The sequence below is a fragment of the Vanellus vanellus genome (genome assembly GCF_965231255.1).
Source record: "Vanellus vanellus genome assembly, chromosome: 7".
NCBI lineage: Eukaryota > Metazoa > Chordata > Aves > Charadriiformes > Charadriidae > Vanellus > Vanellus vanellus.
Window position 1 is genome coordinate 41018859 of NC_138912.1, and position 14037 is coordinate 41032895.

A 14037-nucleotide genomic window follows, 5' to 3' on the forward strand; every position below is an offset into this window, starting at 1 on the left:
CCTCCCCAGTTCAGCCATTCAGCATCTCCTCCAAAAGCAAGAGTGCCAGAAAGGGATGGCAATTCAGCCAGCTCTATTCTCTGCTCTAAGCATCCCTTTTTTTCTTTTGGCCCTTTACAGATAATTTCCTGATTGCTGCTTGGTGTTTCAGGACTGCTACTGCTACCGCTGAATGCAACACTTCAGATTCTGAAATTTGGAGCTTGTTGCATCACTGGACTTCAGAAACCCAAAATATTCCTCCCCAAGCACTGTAAAGCAGCTTTATCTCTATATCGGACTCCAGATCTTAACACCATCGACTAATGAAACTCAACTGCTCCCGATCTATGTCAGGATCTATATTGATTATCCTGTGACACCAGCAAATCCTCCTTAAATCTTGCTTTCAACAACAATTCAGCATTGAACCCAAAGAACAGGTATGCACAAACATCCTCCCCAAAACATTAAGTTTTCCTAACATATTTAATTGCCAGGTATTTTGAGAGCACAAAACAACACTGAAAACACGCTTGCTTCCACACCGACAGTGACGGTGACTGGGTACACTACCAGGTACCTGTGAAACAATTTCCAAGACCACTTGAAAGCAGTATAGTGTGTTTAAAGTCTGTGAAATACTTAACATTTAAAATATTCCTCTCAGCTCAAGTTATGATCAACAACAATCACAAAAGAGAGGAGATAAGGAGAGATAAGAAACATGTATCTTGATATCTAACTGTTCTAGAAATTATGAATTCCTCCTGCAGACATCCAATTACCTCTAAAGTGTTGTTTTTTTTTTTTTCTAGTGACAGACTTGAGGTATAGGAGATGCACATGTGTCGCCTTGTCCTAACATCTTTATGGAGATGTCCATTAGCCACCCAGCAACTCCAGGGAGTATCTCAGGCAGGAAGGCTCTTGGACATCTTTTCTTCTGCAGGTAGCGACTCCCCTACCTGGCACAGCAAACACGAAAGACTGGATGACGGCATAGCAGATTCACACACTGAACTGATAAGTTTTAAACACATTAATTAAATCAGTTCTAAAAGTAACCTGTAATTCCAGCCAAACAAGAGAATCTCAGCTCAAGGTCCTCGGTAAGTAGGACTGGCTTGCATTCATGTCATGGAAATTAAGCTACATTTAAAAATAGTATTTAATGAAAACAATATTTCAGCTCACAAACTTCCCCACCTCCCAGAGAACGCTATCATCCACTACCTACCCATAGTCTGTGTAACTGCTGCGAAGGGACTCAAAATAGAGCACAAAGCTCAATCAGCAGTTTGTTCACCCTTCGCAAACAGAAATAATTAAAAATACTTAAGTCGGATGCCTCTCGAGATGGCTGTTCATGCAATACCTCTTCTCCTGCCACGGAAGGGATGGAGGGATCAGACCCAGCCTGCCCTCATCAGCACAACAGTCCAGCTGCTGGCACGAGTGCGCAGCCTCCAGCAAACTTTGCTTATCAGTCTAAACATTTTCTTTTAGCTAAAAGAAGGCAAACCGAGCTGTGCACTACGAACTGTACGATGCACTCAAAATCCGTGTTTCCTTTCATTAAATCGTACACTAGGTGGGAGGAGTTAATGGCTTGTAGCACAGCGCTAGACGTAATGTCATTTCCACGATCCAGCCCAACGTAAGCATCCCCAGACCACGTCACAGCGCGCACGCTGTACCGAGCACGTAACAACCGTAGCTGCCTGCGGTGAACCGGCCACACACTGCTCGCAGCAAACAAATCAAACTGCTCGGATAATTTCGGTTGGTTTAGAAACTGAAGAGCTGCATGCACCCTTGGAAAAAGAAAAAATAAAAATAAAAATTAGCATTCCTTCCCAGGAAGTAGACACGTGATTTAACCATTTAATCAATTAAAGGGATGCCTGTCGCTCTGAAAGGATCACCGAGCTGCTTGCCTGCAAAAACAAGACTGGGCTTCATTGCTGCTGTTACACAAACAGGTAACAAGCAATAAGGAGGACAAGCCCTGCTCGTTTACAGCAGTCAGAGAAGGGCAGAAACCCAGCAACACTGTTCTCCTTCCAGCCACACAAAGAAGAACCCAAATAAATTGCAGGGAAGGAGATGAGAGGAAGGATTTAAACCTGCGGTCACGTGGACGCCGTAGCTTTCTGTAAGCAGATGGGTGAAGCCCAGATTAGCAAGGTATTAACAAAAGCAAGGCAGTAACGCTGACGAGGTGCAGCTCGAAAATAGCCGAACTCTGACCTGCCTTGCCGAGCGGAGCAGAGCGACGCTCCCCTCTCCCAGATGGATCGGTGTCGGCTGCCTGCTGGGAAAAGATGGGAAATGGCAAGAGAAGTGGAACACGGTCGGAAAAAGCTGCCGAGGCTGAAGCTGAGAGATGAACAGCAAAGTAGATAACCACACAGGAGAGCACACTACTCCTCGAAACGACGCTTCAGCAGCAAGATGCAAAAGGCTCACGGGGAATAAACCCTTCTCGTATGTAAACACTCAGAAGACACACTCTCTAGAGATGTCCAGCAGGATGCAATATCCCTGCTGCCTACCCGAGTGCACAAAACAAGGGAATAACAGTTTCGCTTATGTCTCTAACGTGCAGGGGCGCACCCCAGCAGCGGAGTGGTTAGGATGTTACGGGACTGCAGAAACTCATCTGATAAGGAGCCCTTGAGAGCAGGACACCAGTAAAACCCCGTCCAGCCACCTCATGACAGGCTCTGCGATTACGCAGCACTCCCTCAAGGCCTGGGAAACATATATGCTTCCTAAACACGTTAGTAAACAGAGTACAAACCAAATAGGGACCAACCTGACATAGCTGTTACTTCACCTACACAACCCATGGCCAGACTCTCTCTACAGGACTATCCTTCAACTGTGCGTCTTTTAGATAAGTCCTAAGAACATCTCCAAGATCTTCTAAACCTGATGAAATATAGCACTTTATTATTTTGTTTTTTTCATGGCCTCTTATTAATCTTCCACGTAGAATGACCATGAGAAGTTACCATCAGTCCTCTGGTAATGCCAGTGCTTCTCCTGCAAGCAATACGGAGCTGCTGAAATGACTACTAATGGAAAAAAAAAAGTACTATTTTGGAAATGATAAGATCAAGTACTGTAAAACATTCATACCAAAAGATATTAAACAGACACAGTAATTTGCATCTGGGGTTTGTCATTTTTGGGTTTTGGGGTTTTTTTTTGGTGGTTTTTGTGGGGGTGAAGGTGGGGCTGCATTAGCAGAGACTGCACAGAGCATAAATACACATGAAATTTGCTTTTAAAAGCAAGTATATTATCTGTCCATGGGCACTCCAAAACCTTTTCATTGGGTCTGAAAATGCCCCCATGAAATATTTGTGAATGTAGGTAAGGGGATAAGAGTACCACAGCAGAAATCCTGATGAAATATGCAGCTCACCCTACGTGGCACCACAACAGCACTGAAAAAAAGTGTCTTATTATAGGTTTTATTTCACGTCATTAGTAAAACAATGTAGGGACTTGATTTAATTTGATCCCGAGAAAAAAAAAAAAAAACAAAACCCACACAAATAAACCAACCAAAAACTTGTGCTGGTCTGAATCGGTCTTTGGCAGTCAAATTACAAAAGCCTGACCTCCCAGCAACAGCCCCGGAGTAAAAACAGCATCTCCCAGCAAGTCCAGGCAAACAGCAAATGTTAACGGTGGTAACGTGAACCAGCCCGGTCCAGCCACAGCACGGGCACACGGGGAACGTGGCCTGCCTCATCCCAGCTGAAACGCAAGAACGTGCCACCGTGTGAATGAAGGTTTAAGGGGAAAAACGCTGATCTCGGACCAGAAAAAAAAACAGCGGCTATAAGTGAGTATAAGGATATCGCGTTCCCATCTGTTACGGGGATTTTGTTGCCCTCCCCGGAGGGCACAACGTGATCTGCAGGAGACAGGTTGTCAACAGCAGAGCTGAAGGCTCTCACTTTCTGGAGGAGTAATGAGAAAGGATCAATATTTAGAAAGATCCTGAGAAAGAGTGGTACAGCCCCCGGGGAGGGGAACACCACACACAGCGTCAGCCCCCAAATCAGGAAACTCGCATTTCCTCAGTTCACTAAAAGCCATTTTTTTGCCAAGTAACCAATTTCCTTACACTCTTCATTAAATAAAATATGAAGGGCAGGCGGAGACATAAAATATAAATGCATACACTTCCATAAGCAGCAGGCCCTGTTATTGTAGATGCTGCATAAATCATCGAGGACACTGGGACTTATGTCCCCTAATGGAGGGCACAGACTGCAGGGTCGGTCAGCAGGCGAGGAAGTTTTATATTAACGAGCATCGCATTTATATTCACCTTCGTAATCACACCACCTAGAAATAGCAGAAACCGCTTTGGTTCGTGTATTATTTAGTCATGCCAAACAGGTTAGAGGCAGAATCGAACCTCCAGACAAACATCAGATGATTTTGGCGCGGCTCTCCACCAAATATAAAACTTGCAATGGGACGGCAGGACGCTCACCAGTTTGGTAATTAAGGCAGAAGGGCTGAAACGATCCTTCCGCCAGATTTCTCTGCAAAGCTGCCTGAAGATATGACAGTCGTTATGAATTGCCCTATTGAAACTCGTTGCTCTATCCATTTTCCAGCACTTTGCCACGCACGTGAGCGCAAATACAATGTCTTTACAGTTTCAAGTGTTAGCAGTTAGAAATATTACTTTGGCAAATTTCCCTGGGGAAGAGTAATAGCTACCTATGGAAGACTTGCCCCTAATCACCGCCACCTCCTTTTTCTTAATATTTTTTTTTATTTCGGACAGTTGACTGACAAGTAATACTGTTGCAGTGCTCACGTTTACAACGCACAACTTCTTTCCTTTCTCACATTTGCAAAATTTGACTCAAAAGGCATGGTAGCTTTCAAACAACCAGCTGCTAGCACCTCAAAGTTCAGTTGGGAAAACTAACCAGATCTACCTGAAAATCACCTTTCACCTTGAAAATCGGCATGTGGTCGAAAATTAGGAGGTGGCCTAAAATATTTTCAGGCTACCTTTTTACTACGCCGTATTTGCAAAGTGGACTTGAGGTGGCCTTTAACTCACAGCCAGATGAACCGGTTCAGGATGAAGACCACCATTTAGCTGTACAGGCAACTTCTCTAAGACAGAATACGACATGCGAAGCTCCAAGACTCAGGTCTTTAAGGGACTCCACGCTATTTTTTCCTACCATACAAGACTGTAAAGCTCAACAGGTCGCCGCTAAAGCTCCGGAAATAGCAGGTCTACCCCAAGCATGGGGAAAACCCATAGCCACGCATCAGCGTGCAGCTGCCTCCTCCCCAGATTATTCAGAGGTTCAATAGAACTGAAAGTCATCTTCATAGCCAAAGTGATTTCCGAGTATAAAATTACTTCTGCTTACCTATTTTGAAAGGTACTTGTAAGACAGGAGTTCCTCCCTATTTCTAAGCTCTGCATAAAGCTAGATTTATTGATGCAGCCCCGTGACTCATCAGGAGAGCAAGCTGTAGAAGACAAATTGCATTATGCTGGAATCTAGCAAAATCGGGGAGGGGGGGGGGGGGGGGAAGAAGAAAAATCAGGAGTATTCATCCCAAACTGAGACCCAGACAAAACCAGTGTGAGTGTTCGTGCTCTCCGTAGCTGTTGTCTTCATTTCTCTTTTCGTGAGCAGTAGCGTCAGCTCTTTCCTCCCTCCTTTCCCCCATCCTCTGCAGCTTGTTTCAGCCCTGCGTGTCTGACCCTCACCAGCCAAGCAGCACACACTCCAGATTAAAGGTCAACAGCCTTCGGAGAAAAGGGAGAGACTACTGAAACCAGGGCAGTGCAAAAGCATCACCCAAAACGGCAGAATATTTGAGATAACTTTGTGACAGGGGGGACACAGTGCCGACAGCCTCCTCTTCCTCCTCCCCTTCCAAAGGTTTTTAAAAAGGAGAATCAGTCTGAAAGGATCCCGAGGGCTGTAAATAAATTATGGCCCTGTTCATCAATTAGCTCAGGCTGCACCGAAATGAAAGGCACAGCGGGCTCTGTAATCACTCAAAATAAACTCCTCTGACGGGATCGCTCCTGTACTGACGGCTCAATTATGCCTGGGAAGACCGTTACAGAACATTAAACATTAACAAAAGTCTGAGCCTGCGCTACTTTTCTCCCAGATAAATCTAATTCAGTAACTGAGTACTTTCAGCTTAAGTAACCCTGAATTATTGGATCAATTCTTTTCCCACCTTTCCCCTCACAAGTTGCGAAAGCCAGGCCACGACATTGCAAATAGTCCCTTTGCTAGACAGTTTTATTTTTATTACATGGGGAAGATACTTTTATGATTTAAAAAAATATGTATATGATTTGGGATATTATATATATATATATATATATGGGTTGTTTACGTAAATTTAGTAGCTCAGAAATCAAAACAGGGGCAAAATGTTCTCCTGGGTTATGAGGGTTTACTCTAACCTCTCTAGCAGAGCTTCTTCATTGCTTTAAAATCAATCCCTGGCAAACAATTCCACAGCTTAGGTTTCCTGCAACTGCAAGGAGAACTGTGAAGACAAAGAAACTCTAACACAGCAGAAAGTTGCTTTCGTTTCTCATTTCGCTTTTGCACTGTTTTTCATCGCTTCGAATTTAACAGGACTAGAGATGCCCTCGCCACCTGAAGTGTCTCTCCGTTCTCTCTCTCTGCAACTGTACTAACACAAAATAAAATTTCTCCAGGCTTGCCCAGGTCAGATCTTTGCTGTTCTAATTCAAGTACAGCACGCGAATGCATTGCGGAGGCTGAACAATGCCAGGATTTTGCTGCTGATTTAGGTAGGGTGTGACGAGTTCATAACAGACAAACCCCCGTCCCCAAAGAAAAGCACATGGCGGAGGTTAAAAGAGAAAATTTAAAACCACAAAAGGAGTTAGAAATAATAAGGGAAAACCCCAGAGAGCTGGGAAGACTAAGGACCTGAAGTCAAAGTTGCACCAAAACTAACTAGCTGGTGGTCTCCCTACTAAATCCTCCTCGTTCTCGATGTTTAATACTTCCCAATCCCAAAGCGTCAGCTCCCCCAATATAAATACATTGGATTTAACTGGGTTCAACTTTGCTTTTTTTAAAAATTTATGAAGCATAATAGTGTCAGCGTTCTTCCTGGTGAAAAATCTGCTTGACTGCTAAAGTGATCTAAATTTACAAGAAAACAGTGTTTTATATATATATATATATATATTTACTCCTGTTTATGAAAAGCAGCCCAGTAACAAAGGAGAAAGCATGCTGAAGCATTTTGAGACCTAACTGTGTAAAACTAGCTGCTTGTCTCCAGGATTCTTGTCCAGAGGCTGAAAGAGTAACTTCAATTCTTAAATTCACTTTCAAAACACAGAATAATTCCAGTTTCACAAATTGAGAGGTAAAAATATGTCCAATTCCACCAAGCTCTGGATGTCCTTGTATCTACAGCTTGTAACTACAGCCCTTTGAAAAGAATAAGTTTGTCTTCAAGTCATTTGCCCAGGGAAAGTGTTATGTTACAGGTTTTCTGAACTAAATATTATATAGCTAAACATTATTTATTAGCTATGTTGAACTAACTGCCGTTTTCCCTCCACCATGTCCTGCACAGGGAATACTTGCTGCTATTTGGGATCCATCTAGGATGGATATCCAGGTTACCTGGAATGCCCCTGGATATTTCCTTCTTCGTTTAGCACTGACCAGGACGCTTCGTTGGTTATGGATGTGTGGTTGGGAGCGTTACAACAGGAACTCATCTGAACCAAGGAGCAGCTTGAGAAATCACGCTGTCCTCAAGCCTTGACGACGAGTTAAAAAAAAAAATGAAAGCAAACAAAAGTAAACCCAACCCCCCAAAACCAAAGATTAAAAAAAAAGCAGGAAACAAACTTTTCAGCAAAGAAAAGAATGGTTTCCTTGACTGACTTTTGCCCTTATTTTAGGAAAGGCAACAGAAAGTATATCCAGACAAAGTCACAAGGACCAGTGATGACCACGAGGATTAGCGATAAACACTAAGCGAAGAGTTGCTGAAGAAACACCATATAATGGCCACCTCCTAAAAGGAACACTTAAAAAGCCTGCTGCTTACAAAGCACAGAATATATTTACCCTCGACTTGTCTGTTGACTACCTTTCTCCTGATATTTCACATGCTTATTGTAAAATAAAGTCTCTAATAAGAGTGTGATATCATAACCAAGCAAGACATTTACATTCAGTAAGTGAAATCAAGGCCCCAGTACTTTTTATGTGGTTTTTTTTTTTTCCAACTACTCAAATTCCCCCCTAAACTATCAGAATATGAATGACTCAAACAGCAAAGTAAATCTCCTTAAGGCTTTGCTCTTAACTCAGGTAGACTAACCTGAATCAGCTCAGCCCCAGCTGGAAGCAGCAGCATGCCTGCAGTAGCTGTGATTTTAAACCCGAGCAGAGCACGCAGGAGCGCTGTCATTACCCACACGACGCGTTCAAGCTGCTCACCTGAATTCAGCTCCAGCCCCTCTGCACCTGAGCTTGGGTTACCTACGCCATTGGAGTTCATCAAGCCTTTTCTCAGAGGCATCCTCTCCCTCCTGCCTTGTATCCCCCACCCTACTCTCTCGCACCGGGGTGATTACATGGCAGAAAACTTACTCTTTTCCTGGTTTTTCTGCCGGGACTGGGCGGCTGAACCAGCTGCCTGCGTAGTGACACAAGCATAAGCAAGTCCTTCCCCTTTCGGTGGCAGCAGCGAGTTGTCAGAGCAGCTCGGCTGTATGTTGAAACCATACCTCAAGTTTCCTAATCCGCCTTTCTATTTTTAACCAGAGTTATTCCCCCCCCACACCTTCTTTGCCATGCAGACAGCTGCAGAAAGCAGCTGGAGACAAGCGAGTGCTCCATCAGGCCAATTTTCCCAGAAAAAAAAAAAAAATTGTCTGCAGGCCAGCAGCAAGTGTACAAGGGGCAGCAGAGCCGCCCTGAAACGCTACCCTGAACCCATGGCTCGAGGTAGCCAAGCAGGAACGGGGCTGTCTTCCTTCTCCCTGTCCCCTGTGGCCTTACTGAACACGCAGCATGGCGACCTGGTTTATCCAAGGGACTGCCGCTCTCCTGGCTCACGTAAACCAGCCGAGATCCCAATCAACACCTCTTGTGCCTAAAAACTCAGAGGAGAAAAGCTTAAGCAAAGATACAGAGCATGGACCTACTTCTGTGCTTAGCCGCCTGGGCCGGCATTGACATTTAATACAGCACTTGAGAGCACTTGCTGGGATGTCCCCAGTACAGACGCCTCCCTGAGAGGTGTTTTTGTCGAAGGAAAGGTTTTGATTCATCTTCTCCTCCAGGTTTGGCTATCTCCTCCTCCAGGCACTCGGGATTAGGTGTAACGCAGATGCACAGCGAATGCTGAACACTCTCCTCACATGGTAGAACAGCTTTAAAAAGCTCAGCTTTAAAAAGCTAATGTGCAGCAGCCCTGTAAAGTTAGCCAAGCAAAAAGGACACTTTCCTGAGCAGCAAGAGCAGTTCTGAGCTTTCACAGGCAGATGGAAACCAGGGGATGCAGAGCACAGCCTGTGCAAGGCACTGAGCCACGTGGAATGGCAAGAAGCAGGCTTTGGGGTTTGGGTATTTTAATTTTTATAAGTGAGGTCCAGTTTTCTGAGCTGTGCTCTCAAAGGTCTTATTAGGAACAGGCATCTCCCAGGGAGAAAACTGAAAATCTCCTTGTAGGAGCAGGCAGACCTTTGGCATAAGACAGCCTGGCTCAGAGCTCAGCACCTAAACCAGACACTGTTTGGGGGGGGGGGGGGGGAGGCACAACTCAAACACCAATTCAGGGAGCTAAAGAGTTTAGCTGGAAGTTTTGGGTCACGCTCTTGGATGTGGGCAACTAGAATAGCTTAGGCCCTTCTGGGGCTAAGCCTTTTTCCTTTTGTTCAAGCAACGGTTGCAAACATCACAAATGAGGCCACTTTTGCTATTTTCCATATAACGTGTTTTCATATGCTACATATTTTCTATACTTCAAGTTATTTGCACAAAATAGGTTTATTGCAAACACGATCAATCAAAAGTTAAAGCAAATGCAGACAGGACTCTACAGCTTATAAGCATCAAATGCCTCAGAGAAATCGGTTTCTTACACGCCTACAGAAATGAAAGTCAGGCAAAACAGCAGCCTGGTATGAATTCAAGCACAGCAAGACCCACAGCAAGTCTTCCCTGCTCAAGCAGATTTGAATCACAGGATCCCAGGAAACAAAGCTCCTGAGCAAAACAGCCCGTCAGCCATAAACCCATTTAAAATTAAGTTTCATTAATGAGTTACAATATTTACAGGCAGGTAAGCAGTAGAAACTGATGTGATTCAGCAATTGCAAAGTTGTTCTCCATTACAGGCGCCAGCAACAGCCCAGAAAAAACACACTGCTCTTGTCGGTTTGTGGATAACCACAAGTCTTAGTCGCCGTTTTCTGCAAAACTCTTCCTGGCCTAAAGTTACTTCAATGAAGAGTTGACACACTGATTTCCCCCCCCAAAAAAAAAAGGCTTCAGAGCACAAGTTGCTTGCTCACGGGAAATAAAAGCATTATCCACCTATGGTTCTTCCAGCACTACAGCAATGCACGAGCCGATCCCACCAGGCAGCCTGGCTTGCTGGTTCTCCCCCCTCCCCCCACCGTAGTTTGAGCTGCTCTCTTCAGAAAACACTTTATTTGTGCAAGGGGAGGAGGTCCTCTCCCATCCTTAACCACTGGACTACATCACTTCATTGATCAGTACAGAAATCACGACAGCAGCAAACACCCACACACAAACCCTAAATCTGCAAGTAACCTCACCCCTTACCTCCTGGAAAAAGGGAGTTTCTGGGCTGAGAAACCTCTTTAGCAGCTTTTGCAAGCCCTGGGACCGCATGTTAATGATTTACCTGACAGCGCTGTAAGCAGGTATTGATAAGAACGTGTCTTGTTATGGTCTGCCTTCGCCTACATAACCAAATCAACTCACAAATGGAGTAGGTACGGTATTACTTGACAGGACAGGAAGAAATTAATGCTCCTCTTAGCTTGCTTATCCCCATCCTGCTTAAAAAAAAAAAAAAACCAACAATTTTTATATATGTACACACATGTATACACACACAGAGTGAAAACCAATGCTTGGAGTAGCTCTTTTGCATGTATACACATGTGTATATATACACAAATACATACATTCTTAGATATGTATATATAAACACACACACAGATGAGCTACTGCAAGCACAGGTTTTCTAGATTCCTCCCCAAAAGCCAAGTAAAAAAACCCCCAATTGTTCAATTCATCACTATAAATCTATTAGAAAGCTTCCAGATTAAAGCATTCCATTCAAAAGAGGTTTAGGATGAGAAGAAGAGGCGGCTACGCCAGAAACGCACAAATAGGATCACATACTGTGGAAAGACTCAGCCGCGTTACCCATCTAAGACACGGCTTACGGATAAAGTTATATACCTCTGTCTGAAGCGCGTTCAGCTCACTGAGAGAATTTCTGGGGTTTCCCTGTGACTCACTGTGTTCCCCTCCACACCCAGGGCCACCCTCCTCTACAACCAAAGCATTCACATTTTTGGGCAGTGGGTGACACCGTGACACAGGCGGAGCAGCACAGCCGCGTAGCACTGCCTCTTCCTATGTACAGCTGCTAAGAAACCCTCACATAAAGTTTAAAAATACATCCTTGCTCTTATTGTTTCATATAAACGCTCACTGCAGTTGCCCTGGGGATAACCAGCAGCAATTAAGGAGGGGGTTAGGGACGGGGAGAGGTGCCCAGGATGGCAAAAGGGACAGCAGCTTGTCCCTGACTCTTAGTTTGTGCAAGCAAGCGCTGCTGCCACACAGCATAACTCGGACTACCTTGTACCGGTGTGCAACCAGTACAAGGTATACAAATAAAACCTAGAAACCACCGTGTCTCAACATCCACCTGCGGCAGGACAAACCCAGTGGATGGAAACATGCTGTCCCTCTGAATTGTGTCCGGGGTCCAAGAGAGGGGTATTCACCAGCTGGATAACTGCTGCCTCAGTTGCTGGCCGCCTGGCTGGCTTTTATTTGAAAAGAAAAAAAAAAAAAAAAAAAACCAAAACCAAATGACCAACAAACAAGAGACTAACCACAAGCTCGAGTGTCACCTTTAAAAAAAAAAAAAAAAAAGTAAAAAAAAAAACCCCAAAAGCAATATTTTATATCTTATTGTATCCAAGTCCTTCTGCTCATTTCCAAAACACAGACCCTGGCCCTTCACCAGCAGTCGAACACGCCTCTTAACTAAAATGGGATCATCCAGAGCCGGAGAGCTACTCACTCATGGAAATCAGGCGGCAGATACCAGCAGCCAACTTTTCCTCTTCCCAGCTGCCAGGCAGACGCGACACTTACGGCAAGAGGAGAGGGAGACAGCAGCGAGGCCTCTGCGAGCTGAAGCTTTTTACGATCCCTCCGTCACTTCAGCAGAGCAACTCCTGGTCCCCTGGGGATCTCGCCGGCGTCCCCTTGCGAGCTGAACTTCCTTCAAATTAAAAGTTGCTTTTCAACTTCCCTGCGCCAGCAGTGTCGTGCCAGGCTTCGCCAGCGCTCCTCTTCCTTCGCTTTGCCAGTCCTGTGTGGGAAGTGCCTGGAAAGGAAAAGCACGAGAGGTGAGCGGTGCACCGGAGGCGACGAAGCGAACGCTTGCCCGCTGCCGCCGCTCCCTCCCCGGCCACGCTGTCTCGCCCCGTTGAATGCGTCAGCAGCGGGTGAGAGGAGGAGACGGAGGAGGAGGAGGAGGGACGGGTGCACCAGCCCAGCCAGAGGGCTGCAGTGCTGGGAGGAAGGATTCATTTTTCCAATATATATATATGAATACCAGATGTTAACTACTACCCTAAAAAAAGAAAAAAAAAAAACAAAACCACAAAACCCCACAACAACAAAAAAAAAAAAAAGAAAATCTTATTTCACCATGCTAAAAACGAAGTGAAACAAAAAAATCCGCAACCTTTCAATGAAGTTTTTGGCTACATCACACTGCTGCCACCAGTGGCAGAGTCCCAGGGCAGGCAGCATCACCAGTCCTTGAGGGCATGCATCAAGCCTTTATCCCAAAAGACACCCCAAGGACTGGAAACACACAGCACCTCCTGCACACAAATAACAGGGGGTGGCAAAGACGAGCGGGAAAGGAAGGCATGAAGCATCCCTGGTGAGCAAGAGAAGGAGCAGAGGACGGCTACTGGCCGCTCGCTGCAGGACAGCGGGGATGCCCATGTAATTGAGTACAAAACCACAACTCAAAGCAGACTTAAGCCACATGGTTGGAAAGACTGATGGGATGAGCAGCACCGGCAGAGTTTTTTCTAGCAGCTTACGTGATAGCACGGACTGTCCACAGCCCACTGTAAGCAAAAGAGCTATTGTCCAGGACTGAAGTTTGAGGTGTATGAAGTGGACCACTTCCACTCCACGGGTGAAGTAATGGGGGAAGGGGGGAAGAAAAGACAGACATTAAAAGGCATTAAAACAAATAGAAGCACCAGGTTTTCTGAACTCCACCCCAGGAGAGGGAGGCTGCTGCCAGTAATGCTTAGGAATCTGCAGAGCCCTATCAAAGAAATACAGTGTGGCAAAAGTATTTTCAGAAGCCGCACACAGAAATCCCTCCATACTAATCTCGTCATATGGAAGATGAGTATTTTTAAGGAGTAGCTGGTTTGGGTTTTTCTAATAGATGCATGCCCCTGGGCATGACCCACCAGTCCTTGTTCCCGACACATATAGACAGCCAGGTATCAAATGCAACAACGTGTTCACGATCAGCTCCTCCACAAAGTCCATAAGCCAAAAAATGCCCCGGGTTTATCTCGAACCTTCAAATACTGGTGAGGAGAGGGGTAGGGAAGTTTTGCTGAAGGACTCTGAACATTAAGTTGTATGTCTGCAATCACCAATTCAAAGAGAACACAGAAAGCACCTTACTGCGTCAGCGAGCCCAGCC

At 45.2% G+C, this 14037-nt stretch overlaps 1 protein-coding gene across 1 annotated transcript in view; it reads right to left on the reverse strand.

The window, feature by feature from the left end:
* SGMS1 (sphingomyelin synthase 1) overlaps window positions 1-14037 on the reverse strand; it is a 96994-nt gene that overhangs the window by 20301 nt on the left and 62656 nt on the right. The window contains exon 2 of the mRNA XM_082486719.1: window positions 12444-12678. The gene's annotated coding sequence lies outside the window, so the exon portion shown is untranslated. The remainder of the gene's footprint in view (window positions 1-12443; window positions 12679-14037) is intronic.